Source organism: Trachemys scripta, chromosome 3 (genome assembly GCF_013100865.1).
Source record: "Trachemys scripta elegans isolate TJP31775 chromosome 3, CAS_Tse_1.0, whole genome shotgun sequence".
Lineage (NCBI taxonomy): Eukaryota > Metazoa > Chordata > Testudines > Emydidae > Trachemys > Trachemys scripta.
Genome location: NC_048300.1, coordinates 19,197,905 through 19,217,076, shown reverse-complemented (window position 1 = coordinate 19,217,076; position 19,172 = coordinate 19,197,905).

The window sequence follows — 19,172 nt, the reverse complement described above, 5'->3', positions numbered from 1 at the left end:
GACAATCTTCCTGCCAGTTTATACGCAAAACCACACATGAACAGGGAGGAGCAATGTCTCCCCACTCTGGACATCAGACATGCCCTAGTATTCTACATCGAGAGGACCAAACTGTTCCAACTTCGTAGCAATTGCGGAAAGGATGAAAGGTCTCCCTATCTTGGCTCAGAAGCTTTCATGGTGAATTACATTGTGCATTCGCCTCTCTTATGAGCAGGCCGGTATTCCGCCACCAGCTATCCTGACTTCCCACTCCATGAGTGCACAAGCTTCATCAGCAGCATTCCTGGCTCAGGTCCCTATTCAGGACATTTGCAGAGCAGTGACTTGGTCATCAGTGCATACATTCTCTGCTCATTATGCCATTACTCAACAGGCAAGGGATGATGCCAGTTTCAGTCAAGCTGTTTTACAGTCAGCATGTCCATGAACTCCAATCCCACCATCATATGCTACTACTTGGGAGTCACCTAACATGGAGTGGACATGAGCAAGCACTCAAAGAAGGAAAAACAGTTACTAACCTTTCCGTAACTGTAGTTCTTCAAGATGTGTTGCATGTGTCCATTCCACTACCAGCCCTCCTACCCCTCTTTCAGAGTTGGCTGGAAGAAAGCAAAGAAGTTGGTCGGGCCCTTTACACCAGCACTATGAGCGTGTGGCACCCGGGGGCACAGAGCTGACCCAATGGGTACCATTGAGAGAAAAATTTCCAGCGACTGTGCTCGGAGCATGTACACATCTACAGTGGAATGGACATGTGCAACACATCTTGAAGAGAACAGTTATGGAAAGGTTATTAACTGATTTTTTTTTTACAAGAAGTCAACTTACTTCCTGCTTCAGCTAGCATCTCTATTATACTTCCTCCTATCCTGATTGACCTAACTGGTATTCCATGTAGTCTGCATGAGGAGTTCTCAACATTGTCTATCTACTGTAGGTGTTTCTTATTAGCTGATGACAGGCAAAAGCCTTGTAAGGTGACCCATATAGAAAAGATATGCCGTCCAAATTAAGGGGTGCCAGAATGTGGGAGGGTCAAAATATGACCCTCCCATATTTTGAAAGTGGATGGGCTGGGCCCCGCCCCTGGCCCTCCTCTCCCCCGCCTGTGGGCCCCCACCCAGGGCAGATGGAGGGTCCGCAGCTCCTCACAGCTGCTGGGTTGGGATAAGAGCCCCGTGGGCAGTTGTGGAGGCGCGGACCCTCCTTTTTCCATTGGACGCAGGGGTAGCAGACTGTTCCCGAAAGTGGGGATGCCAGAGGCCCTGCCCCCTCTGTGGCCTCACCTCATCTCTTCCACCTGAGGCCCTGCCCCACCCCTCCTCTTCTGCCTGAGGCCCCACCCAAACTCTGCAGAAAGGATGAGAAACTACCTTGTGGCAGGAGACTGGATCATTTTTATTTCCAACATGGTGTTTATATTCCCCTCTTCATTACTGGTGGGGAAAACAAGACCCCCTGTCTCCACTGATGATCTCTGTCCCCACTTCCACAAGTTCCCTTGTGTCACCACAACCCCAAGCCACTATGCCTGCAGGGGTTGGACTAGATGATCTCCTGAGGTCCCTTCCAGCCCTGATATTCTTTGATTATCATTGGTGAAATCCTGGCCCCAGTGAAGTCCATGGGAGCTTTGCCATTGATTTCAGTGGCAACTGGATTTCATCCCAAATACGTGACTAAATTCTCAAATAAAATGATGCCAGGAAGATATTGTCAATGAAGCTGGGGAATCTCAATGTTCAGTTATGTGACACGTCCTATCACCTATTGCACATGTCAGCTAAGGATGATATGACATTACATAGTACCATAAGGCCCACATTGGGAAAGAAATGTTACTACAGTACTTAAAAATTAAGTACCAAAGTGCTTTAAAACAATGTAAAAATACTTTTAAAAAGTCCAGAAGAGGAGATATCTGCATTCCAGGCCCTTTAAATCTACCCCTAATCTTATCATGGGCTTCATGTTAAAAGGAGCCTGGGAGCAGAGTCAGAGATTGAAATATTTAAAATTTTTCTTAAGATAATGTTAAAAAAAAAAGTGAACAGAGTTTGAGCATAGAAGTTTCTGGTTATCAGGGAATAATGTACAGATTATCGAGGGTGCTACTACACTACCAAATTTATCCACAGGAGGTAGTGAGTACCTAGAACACCGATTCACTTGGAAAAAACAACTCGGGGTTTCTAATGTAATTTACTACCACAAGTTTAGGAAAACAGCCAGCTATAGAAAATTACAGCGATGCACTAATTAGAAGAAATATGGTCTTGGAACAATATCAGAACAAACACTAACCATTATAGATTGCTTTCAATTTAAAGTGTATATAATCTATCAGAAGTATCTGCATTCAACAAATAAGCTCTTGTACATAAAGTTACCGGATACCATGCCCAGCACTTCACCACATCCTGTCATTTAATCTAGCTGACATGTGTTCGAGTCCTTTTGATCTATACTAACTACCTTTATCTCAATGGAGATCTCAGCTGCCCTATCTGTTATTTCAAAAAAAGCTTTAATCAGAGGGCATGAGCTAGTCTTATTGAATTATATTATTCCTCCTCCCCCTAAAACAAAGCGATGTCATGCTTGGTCTCCTTCTTTTTGTTTATTTTTGCATCTACATTTTGATTAGAAATGTTATGTTTGTAAAAGGAACAAGAGGTTATGTAAGTAGATTTAGAATCATTCTAATTTAATTTGAGTACAGAAAAAACCAGACGTTTCCAGAGCATTTTAACTGAAAGGTGAGTGTAAGTTCATGTAGGCCTGGGGCAGCACACAGTCAAGAGGGTTGACACACAGTTATCACTACTCTATAGACTAAGAAAAGTCTCGAAGGTAGCACTTTTAACTTCCACTACTCAGAGTGCCACAGTTACGATGCCTTTAGCCCTTGATGATGTGGGAGAGCCCTGTAGGTTAGCCTCAACTTTAAGGTTCTGTCTATACTTAAATGCTACAGCATAGATATTCACTACAGTGACGGGAGATGTTATACCCCGAGAGGTGGTAGCTAAGTTGACTTTTTCTGTCAACCTAGCGCTGTCTACCCCAGGGGTTAGGTCTGTAGAGCTACATCTCCTTGGAGTGTGGATTTTTCACACCTCTGAGAGATGAAACTATGCTGATGTAATTTTTCACTGTAGACCAGCCCTAACCCTCCTTTCCAAATGCGTGGTATGGTTAGTGGCTAGGGTACTAGGCTGAGAACCAGAAATCCTGGGTTCTGTTTCTGACCAGCCATGTGATTTTGGGCAAGTCACTTCCACTTCTGCTTCCCTTGCCACCGCTTGTCTATTTAGATTGCAACTTCTTTGGCATAGGAAGAGGCTCTCACTATGTGTTAGTGCTTAGCACAGCAATGGGGTGATCTGTATGGGGCTGTAGGTGCTATTGTAATACAAATAATACTATCTGACAAACTAGTTTACCAGTTCCTTCCCAACATGTTAATATGTATTTGTAGATAGTTAGGCTTATCAGTGCCTTTGCCTATAACCTGAAGAGAACACATTGAAACAAATCGGATATTTCTTAAAATGGTTTAAAGCCCAATTTTACTCCAACTCAGACTAAGGATAAGTCTACACTAAAAACTATATTAGGTCGACCTACAGCCTCTGCAATGATTCCTGTGGTTGTGCATGTCCATACTACCTTCCTTGGGTCGGTGCTGCACCTCCTCACCAGGAGCACTTCCACCAACCTAAGAGGGGTAGTGTGGGGAGCAGAGCCTTGCCTCTCAGCTCCGACGGCAGCTCCCTGCTGGGAGCCTGGCTGCCCCATAGACTCCTCCCCGTTCCCCGCCGGGAACAGTGGGGAAGCCGCCTAGGGCTTCTCGGCCCCCACCCCACCTGCTCCCCGCCGGGAGCCACTCCTCGCCGGGTCCAGCTGCCCAGGCTCCTTGCCCTGGCCTCCAGCTGGAAGTGGGGGCCAGCCGCGCAGATCGCCGGGGGAGCAGCTGGACTCTAGCTGCCTGGCTTTCTTGTCACTTTCACAGCTTGGAGAGCTAACAGCAGATGTAAGTAACGCAGTGTCTATGCAAACACTGTGTTGCCCTAACTGCACTGACATAAGCCCTACGCCTCTCGTGGAGGTGGAGTTATGATGTCGGTGTAGTAGGGCACTTACATCAGCAGTACAAGGCAGTAGTGTAGACACTGACATAATTGGGTTGACATAAGCTGCCTTACATCCCCCTAAATGTGCAGTGTAGAGCAGGCCTAACTCAATTCAATTTAAGGGTGGGGGGACAATCAGACCTAGGCTAAAACACAATTTCTAAACTTTGCTCTGTTCACGCTGCCAAACCTTATTTAAGTTTGAATTGGTTCAGCACAATGTGCTGACTCTTTTGAGGTTTAGAACCGAGACTGTTAGAAGTAGAGGAAACGTTCTCCCAGATCAATCATATTTGTTTGTCTATTGATTTATATTCAGGCTTCACAGTGGACACCCCATAAAGGTATTTACTTAGAAAGGTTGAATTATTTAATACTGTTTCTGCTGCTGTTGCTAAAACATACATTAAAAGGCCAGAAAGCACAAGTTGTGCCAGAAGAAGCTGGACTCGGGAGACTAAATATTATGTTGTTGTTTACTTCATTGAAATGAATACAGCTGCCTATTATGAATACCCTTGGGTTTCTGCCAACTAGTTCTAGCAGGAGTTAACCTGCAGCTAACAACGGAACAATATAGTCTCCCTTTTAGCATTAATAAATCCATATTCCTATCTTGCCAACATCTCAAATATTTAGTTTGACACATTAATGACTAAAGAGCTATATAATTTTCTCACTGATACCTCTCATGTACTTTATTTGCAGGACACTGCAATCCATCCATCAATGAAAACTAGCCAAAGAAAAGCTGAAATAAAGGCAACAGAACATGTGGCAGAACCAGCATATTGGTAGGATTCTCCTTTTGTCTACCCCAGTTTCCCACTAGTGCAACGCCCCGACCTTAGTAATTACTCCTGGTTTTCACCCTTAGACTCAGGCCCATTGTTTTCTGTAAGCTTCCCTTCTCCGTCAGAGCATCTGCAAAATTTCATTCAGATCATCAAGGAAGGATACTCCATCCCATTCCTATCTATCCTGCCCACCTTCCCTCCCTGTCCCTCGTTAGGGACCCCACTCCAAATTCCTTTGTTGTCAATGCTCTGCACAAAAAGGGACATCAATACCAACCTAGATCCAACCCTTATGACAGGGACTTAAAGCAATTGACCTATTTGGTCACAAGGCTTATTCATCCTCTACGCTCCAATTCTGCATATCCAAGAATGAGAAGGGAAAGAAATATCTACTGAACTACACTAAAAGCTAACAGGTAAGGCATTATCTAGCAGTTCTAAGGAGAAGCAGGCTCTGCTGTGGATTCTTTCCCATACCAAAGGCGGTCAAGAAGGAACGAGGGGGGTGGTTTGACTGCATGGCACTATATATGCATTCTGCTCACAGCGCAAGATGGAGAGGTGCGCATGTGCTGTCCAACGGGCCCCATTGATGAAGATCCCAGGTGCAGGGGGTGCAGGGACATCATTTAAAGAAGAATTGTTGATTATCCCCTGGAAAAATCATGGAGCAGGTCCTCAAGGAATCAATTATGAAACACTTAGAGGAGAGGAAAGTGATCAGGAACAGTCAGCATGGATTCACGAAGGGGAAGTCGTGCCTGACTAACCTAATTGCCTTCTATGATGAGATAACTGGCTCTGTGGATGAGGGGAAAGCAGTGGATGTGTTATTCCTTGACTTTAACAAAGCTTTTGATACGGTCTCCCACAGTATTCTTCCCGCCAAATTAAAGAAGTATGGGCTGGATGAATGGACTGTAAGGTGGATAGAAAGCTGGCTAGATCGTCGGGCTCAACGGGTAGTGATCAACGGCTCAATGTCTAGTTGGCAGCCGGTTTCAAGCGGAGTGCCCCAAGGGTCGGTCCTGGGGCCGGTTTTGTTTAATATCTTTATTAATGATCTGGAGGATGGTGTGGACTGCACTCTCAGCAAGTTTGCAGATGACACTAAACTAGGAGGCGTGGTAGATACACTAGAGGGTAGGGATCGGATACAGAGGGACCTAGTCAAATTAGAGGATTGGGCCAAAAATAACCTGATGAGGTTCAACAAGGACAAGTGCAGAGTCCTGCACTTAGGACGGAAGAATCCCATGCACTGCTACAGACTAGGGACCGAATGGCTAGGTAGCAGTTCTGCAGAAAAGGACCTAGGGGTCACAGTGGACGAGAAGCTGGATATGAGTCAACAGTGTGTTCTTGTTGCCAAGAAGGCTAACGGCATTTTGGGCTGTATAAGTAGGGGCATTGCCAGCAGATCGAGGAACATGATCGTTCCCCTTTATTCAACACTGGTGAGGCCTCATCTGGAATACTGTGTCCAGTTTTGTGCCCCACACTACAAGACGGATGTGGAAAAATTGGAAAGAGTCTAGCGGAGGGCAACAAAAATGATTAGGGGTCTGGAGCACATGACTTATGAGGAGAGGCTGAGGGAACTGGGATTGTTTAGTCTCCAGAAGAGAAGAATGAGGGGGGATTTGATAGCAGCCTTCAACTACCTGAAGGGGGGTTCCAAAGAGGATGGAGCTCGGCTGTTCTCAGTGGTGGCAGATGACAGAACAAGGAGCAATGGTCTCAAGTTGCAGTGGGGGAGGTCCAGGTTGGATATTAGGAAACACTATTTCACTAGGAGGGTGGTGAAGCACTGGAATGCGTTACCTAGGGAGGTGGTGGAGTCTCCTTCCTTGGAGGTTTTTAAGGCCCGGATTGACAAAGCCCTGGCTGGGATGATTTAGTTGGAGATTGGTCCTGCTTTGAGCAGGGGGTTGGACTAGATGACCTCTTGAGGTCCCTTCCAACCCTGATATTCTGTGATTCTATGATTCTATGATCCAGGTCTCTTTACTGAGGCTTTTGGCTGAGTAGGTGATCTAAAGGGTATGGTTGTGTTTACAGCTCATTTCTAGGTTTTGATGTTGTTATATTTAAAGTGACACCATTCACTTCATTTTGCATGCTTTTAAAGAGATTCTGTGGAATTATGCCAGGGAAAGGTCTGACAAGTGCAATTTTAAAAAATTAAAATAAGTGTCCAGTTAACATGCCTGGGGAGAACCCCATTTGGCATGAGTCCACTTCACAACCACCACTGCTGGCAGTCTCAGCAGAGGGGTTACATCTTCATTGGGCATGGAGGATGACCTTATTCTCTCAGAAAACAGATCTTTTTAATAAGGTGACATTTTTTCAATAATCACTCTTCTGAATATAGCCAAACTTAAATGGGGATGGGAAGAGCTAGTCTGTATTTGACCAGAGCCAGCGCGATAGGGTCCTCGGGTATGATTAAGATCCCTAGCACTCCTGCAATACAAAGCATCATAGACTGAATGCTCCTTGTAGCTTGGAAAGTGGGGTCATTCAGCCAATATTTTCACTGTGTGTATATGAAAGAATGGGAGGAGGGAAAGGACACCTTTTTTCAGTCATCACACCATACCCACCCAGGGCCGGATTAACTTTTTGTGGGCCTAGCTCCAAACATATTTGTGGGCCCCCCTGGGGAATGATTGTAAAAGGGGCCGGGGGCAAAAGCACAGTGGGGCGGGAGTTAGGGTTGGTCCCTGGAGCAAGGGAGGGGTCAGGGGTAAACTGCAAGTGCAGTAGGGCTGGGGAGGGGGTAAACAGTATCTCCCCGTCCCCGCCCCTGCACACATAGAAAGGGTACCTACCTTCTCCCTGGTTCTAGCCAATTCTCTTCGTCTTTCTCTGCACTGAGCTGCCCCTCCTCCAGTGTGACAAAGTGGGAATGTTCTTAATGTTTTCTCTGAATACTGTGTGGGTGCCTCAGTTTCCCCTATGCATTTTTTAAGTATCTAGGTGGTAGGATAAGGGTGTGTGATTGTTGCAGAGCTCTAGAGGGCAGGGCTGTCTGCACAGAGAATGGCTGACACCCTGTCTCCTGGCAACTGATGGCCTGGGCCCCTCCCCTGCAAGGTGCCAACTGAAGGTGTTGGAGAACAAAGAGATCAGGTGGCCTCCTGGCCTGGGAAAGAGACAAAGGACAGAGGAGGGGCTGGAGGGGGTTGCAGTTTGGAGCTGGCTGGGGAAATGGTGTCTGGGCTCCCTACCCGACAAGACGGACCTGACTGAAAGGTCTTGTTTTCCATACCTACAAGCTCTGCTTTGACAGTGTTCCTGTCATCTAATAAACCTTCTGTTTTACTGGCTGGCAGAGAGTCATAGTGAATTGCAGGAAGTGGGGGCGGGGTGCAAGACCCTGACTCCCCTACACTCTGTGACATCCCGCAGCAGCAGGACTGGTTCTCTTCCAGCCCTCTGGGGTGGGTATTGGGAGTGGGAGGAGCGGAGGTTATATATAGCCTATAACTGGACTTTTAGTTTCCAGTCAGCACTGCTAACTGACACCCAGGTCCCATTTTCTACTTGAGTTTCCAGTCTAAAACTGGATACCTGGCAACAGGGGTGCCAGAAAAGCCTGAGGGGGAAGGAGGGGCAAGCAATCATTTTTAAAAGTGAGAGGGCTAAGCCTTAAGCCTTAAGCAGTGGGAAGCAAGGGGTGGGTGGGCTAGGGAGTGGAGAAGAACTAATGGGCAGGGCCATGTCTGCTGTACTGCCCAGGTAGGTTGGAGACTGTGGGTATCAGCTGACACAGTATCCCCAGCCCAGGTGATGTTACAGCCAGTGGTGAATTTAGAGTTAGTGGGGCCCCCGGCTCTGTGCTCAGCTTCATTTTTGGGGCCCCTCCTTGGAACCCAGCCAAGAAAAAGAATTCTCTCTTCTCTCCCCCCACCCCCATTTTTCATTCTTTTTTTCTTCCTCCTCCTCCTATAATAGCAAGTAAATGAAAATAAAGTGAGGTACCTTGATTGTTCTTGTAGTCTAACTTATTTTTCCACAGACCACTTGAAAATTACGGAGGGTCTCGACGGACCACTTAATGATTTTTCCAAATATTGTAAAAAAAAGTTGGGGTGTGGGGTCTGGCCAGGAGCTAGGGTGCGGGAGGGGGCTCAGGATTGGGGCAGGAGATTGGGGTGTGGAGCACTTACCTGGGGCAGCTCCCTGTTTGGTGCAAGGGGTGCAGGTGGGAATGGGGTGGGGTGCAGGAGCTCCTGTTTGGTGCTCAGGATGGGGGTGGGGATGTGGGGAGGTTCAGGAGTCAGAGAATGGGGTGTGGGGAGGGCTGGGTATGTGGGGGGTGGTGCAGGGGTCAGGGCAGGGGATTGGAGATGTGTGAGGGGGTGCAGGGGTCAGGCAGGGGGCTGGGGGTGTGTGAGGGGGTGCAGGGGTCAGGGTGGGCAGGGGGCTATCTATTTCTTGTAGTTATTTCTAGATCACCTATCACTAGTGTCTACTTAGGGGCTGTCTTGCTACAACTGGCTGTGTGTTATTGTAGCTCAAACCCATATACAGTTAAAACATGCCAGTTTTTCAGCTAACCCTTCTCTCCTAAGTGTTTATATGGACATGTTAATATATGGCCCGATCCTCTTCTTACTGAAGTCAATAGCAAAGCTCTCATTGACTTCAAAGGGAATACGATTAGCCTATAAATCCCAGCAGCAGTATAGTTATTCCTTTCCGGTTACAACAATATTACAGTTACATTCAAAACCAGCCACACAATCTAAGTCACACTTTCTATATAATTCAGCGTCTAGCCAGCCTGTTACTAACCCCCACAAAAATAGAAATCCGAGTGATTTAAATTCCTTGGGTGAAATCTTGATTCTACTGAAGTCAAAGGCAAAACTCTCATTGACTTATATAAAGCCAGGATTTTACCCCTCTTGAGTCCACTATTCTCAGACTTCTCTACTGGGAACACCCGAGGGCAGGTATGATACATATAGTGGATGAAATTCACCCTTGTGCCAATGGCCCACTACAAGGGCTATGCAACACGTAAGTCCCACTTAAGCTGTATTTTAAGTTGGATTTAAGTGGTCCAAAAGCCTTCTGCTGGCATAAGAGTGAATTTCACCCAGCAAGCACAATGGCCCTATTGCAGAGCACCCTCAACATCCATTGATGATGGGAGTTGAGGGCATGCAGCATCTTCTAGGCCAGGGGTGGACAACCTGGCCTGAGGAGCCAGAATTTACCAATGTCATTGCCAAAGAACCACAGTAATACGTCAGCAGCCCCCCATCAGCTCCCTGCCCCCCACCCACCGGCAGCCCTGCCAATCAGCACCTGCCCCTCCCTCCCCGTACCTCCTGATCAGCTGTTTTGTTGCGTGCAGGAGGCTTGGGTGGGGTGGAAAGGGGAGGAGCGAGGGCATGGCTCAGGGGAGGCGGGTGGGAAGGGGTGGAGTGGGGGCCAGAGCTAGGGAGCTAGGGATTGAGCAGTGAGCACCCCTTAGCACATTGGAAAGTTGGCGCCTGTAGCTCCAGCCCCGGAGTCGGTGCCTATACAAGGAGCCGCATATTAACTTCTGAAGAGCCGCATGTGACTCCGGAGCCACAGATTGACCACCCCTGTTCTAGGCCCTATATTTGGGAAGTTCGGAGTACAGCAGCTACCATATATTTACAGGAAGAGAGGGAGTGATAGATTGTGCAATTTTTAAAATACATTATCTAATTACTGTTATTAGAAGCCCTTCTTGACTTCTTTCTGGGTGAACTCTGACTGCATTGAAGTCAGGGGCAAAAGTCCCATTGACTGCAGTGTGGCCAAGATGTAAACCTCTGTATTGAATCAGGGGAACCCTTTAATTTTTGTAATCCTGAAAACAAAATAAGTTCTAGCACAGAGAGGAGTCAGTTGATAAATCTGAACAGTGCTCAATGAGTTAGAAATGAAATTATGAACATACAGTGCAGACATTTGAAAAACACTAGTTCCCAAAAAGAGGAACTGACAGATTTGCATGAGTTCCTGCATGGAAATCACATTCTGCAGGTAGAACAATGAATGTTAAGGCCCACAAAAACACCCAAAACCTTTTCAGTAGTCAGCACTATACAACATGGTTTGAAAGAGATTAAAAAAAAAATTAGAACGCAAACATACCACAAATAAAACCTTGGATTTTGGATTTGATACCAGAAACATTTTTCCTTACTCCAAATCTCTATTAGAATTTAATCTATCTAGAATGTCAGATCGGATTCACTGCAGAGCTGGTTACCTGAAAACCCCATCAATGTCACAACCCTTGATATACTGTTTAAAGTGACCTTGTTTCTCACTTTTTAATATGATGAAAATGCTCACAATGGCTCTTTGTAAGCATACCTACCAAACTTGCTCTGTTCATTTAGTTATGGTATAATTCCTTATTCTTTGTTATATAGGGAAACAGGAGACTTTCCTGATAACAAAATCTTTAGGCCCAGTCCTGCAAGGTGATGAGTTGAGAGTGTGCAACACTTCATGGGATCAGGCCTTTTAATAGCATACAGTACTGCTAAATTGTTAAAAGAAAATATTGTATAAAATAAGCCTGCCTATATTAAGAATATAAAAACAGCCAAATCCTTCTGTCTGTGTATGGGCAAAACTATTGGAGTCAGGACTACAGGCCCAAAATATACTGTTGTGCTAAGAACTACAGTAATCTATGTGAGTTAATATACAATACCCACGATGAATGGAATCTATGGAAAGTATTAATTTTTCAATATGCTTGTTACTTTGAATGTTTCATAAGAAATATTTAGGAAAGTTTTCCAATCATTCTGGAAATGGTAGGGCGAAAAAATCAATAATTATTGATAATCCTCTGAAATAAAACAGCTTTCATTTAACATTGGTTTGCATATTGGCTTTTTCACTGATAGATTTCAGGCAGACATACACATAAAATAAAATCATAAAATATAATTTGAAGGAAGTGTGAGAGGCATAAAAGTTACATCATATGAACTTTGCACCAATCAATCTAGGGCAAATCCTTATCTTTTCATTTGGTAATCTTGGAAGCAAAATGTGCAAAAATTGCCATTGCAAGCAGGGAATAAATGCTTTGATAGACATGTAACAATGCCTCTGGATGGGCTGCCTGCAGGGACTGAAACCAGGACCTTGGGATCTAAAAAGTACAAGCCTCTGTTGCTGGAACTATAGGACCAAAGTCTTAGCTCAGAGGCAATAGCAAACTCATAAACTTCTATAAACATCTGAGCCACCAGATGGGACAAAGAGCCACACAGGCAGCATGGGTTACACATAGCTGAAAAGCACTACATTAATGCTAACTCTTTATAATTTTATAAATAAAATTTAGTTAAACCTGAACATTCATAAGAGCTTGTTACATTTTCCTTTGTTCTTGTAGTTAAAGCATCACTAGAACCAGGAGATCTGGCTCTGGCACAGATTTTCTGTGTGACCTTAAACAAATCAATCAGTCTCTCTGTGCCTAATTTTCCTTATCTGTAATATGAGGGCAGTAAGGTGAGGATTAATTAACTGTTTGTAAAATGTTCAGATATCCTTTGTCTGAAGGCAGTCTGAAAGAGCAAAATATTATTATATTTAGGGATACTGATTTCAGTTTCTGTTTTTACTTTTTGGCCAGTAAACTGCATTTTCACTTATCAGTCTCTATACATTCCTTTTTAACTTTGACTGCATAATTCTGCAGTTTGTTCCAGTATGAATGCATGAGAGAAAATCATGAGCCTAAGTCTTTTAAAAAGCAAAGAAATGCTCAGGAAGGCTTCAATGAGACAAAACTATTTAATACTACTATTAAACATTAGCTACTGCTGTGCTCTGCTAACGGACACCACTTCATAGCCCAGTGCCCAGGCTGCTGTTATGTGCAACCAGGATACTATTGGTAGTTTAAAAAAAAATCAAAGGAACCTTGCATTTTTTATTTTTATCATTCTGTTATAAAATTTGGATTGGTATTAGTCTATCAGTTATTTTTAGTTGAAATTGAAGACCAGAACCCCAATACTGCCAAAAACAAATACTGTATATACTCATTCGTAAGCCGAATATTTTTGGTAAAAAAGTGATACATCAAAGAGCAGGGGTCGGCTTATAAATGGGTCTACACCAAAATTTGATGATTTTAAACTTCCCACGGCTCCTATTGGCTGGGAACGGCGAACCGCGGCCAGAGGGAGCTGAGGGGCTCCATGCCTGCAGACAATCCAAGTGGCTTACCCTGACGGGCTGGGAGCCAAAGTTTTCCAACCCCTGAAATATAGGGTTGGCTTATGAAAGGGTCATACAGTTTTTGCTATTTTTACCTATCTATTTTGGGGGGTCGGCTTATAAACGAACGGGCTAATGAACGAGTACATGCGGTAACTACTTGATCAGAAAATCTCTTTGCTTCAGAGCAAACTGGAGGTAGGAGGTGTGATGGATTCGGTCAGAGACCCCTTTGGGACTGTCACCTGACGTGCTGGAATTACCTTTGAGCCTGTTTTCCCTGCCAACTTGGCATTCCAGAACCCTGCCTTGTTGAGCCAGACACGCTAGCCTGCTGCAACACAGACCCAGGTCTGGTCCATGCCCCCAAAGCTGCGGACTTTAACCAAAAACTGCTCAGCAGGTCTCCTATCTCCAGCACCCAGCTCCCAATGGGATCCAAACCCCAAATAAATCTGTTTCACTATGTATAAAGCTTATACAGGGTAAACTCATAAATTATCCATCCTCTATAACACTGATAGAGAGATATGCACAGCTGTTTTCTTCCCCAGGTATCACTTACTCTGGGTTAATTAATAAACAAAAGTGATTTTATTAAGTATAAAAAGTAGGATTTAAGTGGTGTCAAGTAATAACAGCCAGAACAAAGTAAGTCGCCAAGCAAAATAAAGCAAAACCACGCAAGTCTAAGTCTAATACATTAAGAAACTGATACAGATAATATCTCACCCTCAGAGATGTTCCAATAAGCTTCTTTCACAGACTAGACTCCTTCCTAGTCTGGGCCCAATCCTTTCCCCTGGTACAGTCCTTGTGAGTTCCAGCAGACATCTTAGGTGGAAACTAGGGGTGTTCTCATGACTGGCCCTCCTTTTGTTCTGTTCCACCCCCTTTTATAGCTTTGGCACAAGGCGGGAATCTTTTATCTCTGGTCCCCACCCCTCCTTCTAAATGGAAAAGCACCAGGTTTAAGATGGATTCCAGTTCAGGTGACATGATCACATGTCACTGTAAGACCTCCTTCTTCATTACCTAGGAGTTGGCCAACACATACACAGGAAGGCTTGCAGGTAAACAAACCCATTCACAGTTCATTGATTCTGAAGCACCCTTAATGGCTTCCACTTAATATGTTTACATAAGTAATACAAGTTTATATCTTATTTTCCTAACTCCAGACATAGAAATAATACATACAAACAAACAGGATGAACACACTCAGTAGATCATAAGCTTTGTAATGATACCTTACAAGAGATCTTTTGCATGAAGCATATTCCAGTTACATCATATTTACACTCATAAGCATATTTCCATAAAACAGTATGGAGTGCAACGTCACAGGAGGGAAGCCTCCCATTGACCGCCTCATATTGGCTTTATTTGAATACTGATATTTTCTTATTTAGTACTCAGTCAGTTACCTTTCAGGAAGCGTATTAACTCTTTTAATGCAACACTTTAAATTGCACTAAAGGATGGCATTGATGGATTAAAGTTAAAACAGGACCCAGATGCACTCCAAAATATGTGTGCCTTTCCCCATCCCAAAGCGACCTGCTCTCAACTTACTTTCCCCCAGACACTTCTTCCCAACCTAGCCCACTGTAGAGATGTGTTTATGAAAGACTGTGATGTGGAGATACTCCCTCATGAGGGACAGTATTATGAACATAGGAATTTGGAGATGTGCCCTGGAAGCAGGGGTTGGAACACCACATGGCTGCATGCAACAGCTCACCGGCGATGCTCTCCCGTTCCTTTTATTAAAGTGTTATTCCTTTCTCATTCCCTGGTTTGTTAGTTAATGAACCCTACGATCGTTACACTCCCCCATATCCCTAAGCAGACTTCTCCTGGTTCCTCCCTTCTCCAGGCTGGACTTGTCTTCCTCTTGCTCCACAGACCTTGACCCCACATGAAGCAAGGCAAGCACACCCTACCAGGTAGCCAGTACTAATCAGCTGGGTGCTCTTCTGTCTCTGATCAGTGGGTGAGACCAAGCTGCCTCCATCTACAGAGACTGAATTCCAATGATCCTATCTGAATTTGCCTCTGAAGAGCAAGGCTGCAGTTTTTCTGTACAGTAAGTTTCAAAGGAACACGTGAGCATAGGGTATGCCAATGAGGCAGTGAGTATTTTCAAGGGCTTCTCATGTGGTACTGCATTGGTGACTTTCTTAACTAGGGTTGTCAGGCGCCTGGTTTTTGACCGGAAAGCCCAGTTGAAAAGGGACTCTGGCGGCTCCAGTTGGCACCGCTGACCAGGCCATTAAAAGTCTAGTTGGTGGCACAGCAGAGGCCTGGGGCTAAGGCAGGCTATCTACCTGCCCTGACTCCGTGTTGCTCCTGGAAGCGGCTGCCAGGTCCCTGTGGCCTCTAGGTGCTGGGGAGGTCAGGGACTGGGAGGCTCTGCGCGCTGTCCCCACCCCGAATACCGGCTCTGCAGCTCCCATTGGCCGGGAACCGTGACCAATGGGAACTGTGGAGGGCGGTGCCTGCAGGAGCAAAGGCCGTATGCACCGCCCAGAGCTGCCTGGCCACCCATGTGCCTAGAGGCCACAGGGACCTGGCGGCCGTTTCCTTGGAGCCACAGTAAGTGGTCCAAACAGGTTTACACAATATTTTTTTCTTGCCTGTAGGAACAGGAAGAGGGGGAAATGGGATGACCTTGTTTCGTCCAGGAATGGAGGTTAAAATATGGGTTCCTAACATGTCCCTTTATGTCCACAAAGAGAAGGAGGCAGGGAGGAGCCTCTTATAACATGGTTAGGCACAAACTAGGTATTGCAACAGTTTAAAACATATACTGTAGCTAGGAGGGCCTTTGGGTTTGCAGACAAATGATAGTTCTGAAAAAGCCAGTGTGAAAACACAACCACGTGCCTCACACTGAGCACTGAAAACGTTTCAAAGGGGGGTTGATCAGAGCACTACAGAACTTTTAGTACACAGCAGCAGGGTCCACATGAACACTTACGGTGTGGCACGCAATGCAGATTTATACCCCAGCCTGCCATGAACTAGGTCTCCGCTACAGAGCCACAGCTCCAGTACTGCAGCTGTGATGCCGTAGCGTAGGCCCTTCCTACATCAATGGAAGGGGTTTTCCCATCAATGTAGGTAATCCACTCCTCTGAGAGACGGTAGCTAGGTTGATGGAAGAATTCTTCCATCAAACTTGCTATGTCTACAGTGGGGGTTAGGTCATCCTAACTACATTGCATGAGGTGTGAAATATTTCATAGTCCTCCTAAGCAATGTAGCTAGGTCAACCTGAGTTTTAGGTGTAGACCAGGCCTACGTATTCCTATAGACAAGCCATCACATACTGCAACAATGGGAATGGTATTAAAATCCCATCACTTTCTGACCCTAAAAGACCAGCAATATATCACATTCCTCTTGACATGGGTTAGACTGAGAGAGAATGTGGTGGTAAACTGTTGAAATTTTGTGTCCACACACAAAGCTAGTCTAGCTGGTTTCCATGCATTCTAAAAACTGTTTTGGTAGTAGGTCTAGGAACCTCATCAGTCTGAACCATTTCAATCTGAATTGTTTTAGTGCCGGTTTGGACGTGGGCTAGCTGAAACAGTTCAAGTAGTCCTCTCACATGTCCCACAGCATATGCGTCACAGAGCAGGTATACCCCATCACCCCTGTAGGGGCACTATACCCCAGCAGCCAAGTTCAAATGACTGCCTCTTCTCAGGGTGGTACAATCTAATGGTTCGAGTCGGGATGGGAGCTGCTCTTAGATTCCAGGCAGCACGGCCTAATTCTGTGAGGAGGGCCCTGTAGCTCAGGGACATCTGGCAAAATGTCCAGCATCAGTGGGCTGTCCCTAGAGTCAGGGCACTCTGGCCTAGTGGCCAGACACCATTGGACCGCCCTTCAGCGCAAGTCTGTATGGCCTAGCCCCCAGGGTCTGTGGGGCTGCCCTCCCGTGCAAGGCATACAATTCAAATAAATTTGGAATTTTTAATATATTCTTATTTTAATGACAGACTTGATATTTTTCCTAACAGTATGTAAATATCATTAGAAATTTGAATCAATTTGCAATGTATTCTATTTATTTATTATATTAATTCACACAATTAACACTGAAAAAATAATCGTGATTAAAAAAATTAATCTTAATTAATCACAGTTTTAATTGCACTGTTAAACAACAGAATGCCAATTGAAATTTATTAAATATTTTTGGATGTTTTTCTACTTTTTCAAATACATTGATTTCAATTACAACACAGAATACAAAGTGTACAGTGCTCACTTTATATTACTTTTGATTACAAATATTTGCACTGTGACAAAATGACAAACAAAAGAAATAGTATTTTTCAATTCACCTCATACAAGTACTGTAGTGTAATCTCTGTATTGTGAAAGTGCAACTTACAGATGTAGATTTTTTTTGTTACACAACTGTACTCAAAACCAAAACAATGTAAAACTTTAGGGCTTACATGTCCACTCAAGTCCTACTTCTTGTTCAGACAATCACTAAGAGAAACAAGTTTGTTTACATTTACAGGAGATAATGCTGCCCACTTCTTATTTACATCACCTGAAAGTGAGAAAAGGCATTTGCATGGCACTTTTGTAGCTGGCATTGCAAGGTATTTATGTGTCAGATATGCTAAATATTCATATGCCTCTTCATGGTTTGACCACCATTCCAAAGCACATTCTTCCATGCTGATGACGCTTGTTAAAAATAAATACATTAATTAAATTTGTGACTGAACTCCTTGGAGGAGAATTGTATGTCTCCCGCTCCATTGTTTTACCAGCATTCTGCCACATATTTTGTGTTATGGTAGCCTCGGATGATGACCCAGTATATGTTATTTGATTTAAAAACACTTTCACTGCAGATTTGACAATACACAAAGAAGATTCCAATTATCAGATTTCTAAAAATAGCTACAACACTCAACCCAAGGTTTAAGAATCTGAAGTACCTTCCAAAATCTGAGAGGGAAGAGGTATAGAGAATGCTTTCAGAAGTCTTAAAAGAACAACATTCTGATGCAGAAACTACAGAACCCAAACCACCAAAAAAGAAAATCAACCTTCTGTTGGTGGCATCTGACTCAGATGATGAAAATGAACATGTGTTGGTCTGCACTGCTTTGGATCATTATCGAGCAGAACCTGTCATCAGCATGGATGCATGTCCTCTGGAATGGTGGTTGAAGCATGAAGGGACATGTGAATCTTTAGCACATCTGGCACGTAAATATCTTGCGACACTGGCTACAACAATGCCATGCAAACGCCTGTTCTCACTTTCAGGTGACACTGTAAGCAAGAAGTGGGCAGCATTATCTCCTGCAAATGTAAACAAACTTGTTTGTCTGAACAAGAAGTAGGACAGAGTGGACTTGTAGGCTCTAAAGTTTACATTGTTTTATTTTTGAATGCAGGGTTTTTTTGTACATAATTCTACATTTGTAAGTTTATCATGAAAGTTAAAGAGATTGCACTACAGTTTTTGTATTAGGTGAAAGGAAAAATACTGTACTATTTCTTTTGTTTTTTACAGTGCAAATATTTGTAATAAAAATAGAATACAAACTGTATAGTGCTCACTTTATATTTGTATTGTAATTGAAATCAATATATTTGAAAATGTAGAAAACATCCAAAAATATTGTTTAATAGCATGATTAATAGTGATTATTTTTTTAATCGCTTCACAGCCGTAATATTTAGCAAACAATAGATTACATATATTTCTTCAAAGTGAATAAATATCATTTTTAAGAATTTCGCAAACAAACATATCCAGTATATGTTATATTATTAAATCACGCACTGCATGTTGGATTTTCTTAACAGCATGTCAATATTGTATCAATATCATAATTATAAAGTTAGCATTCATGTTAGATTTGCAGTGCATGCTTATCATGATTAACAAAAGCATGAACTGCGTATTTCTCTTAGCACACCAATATCATTATTA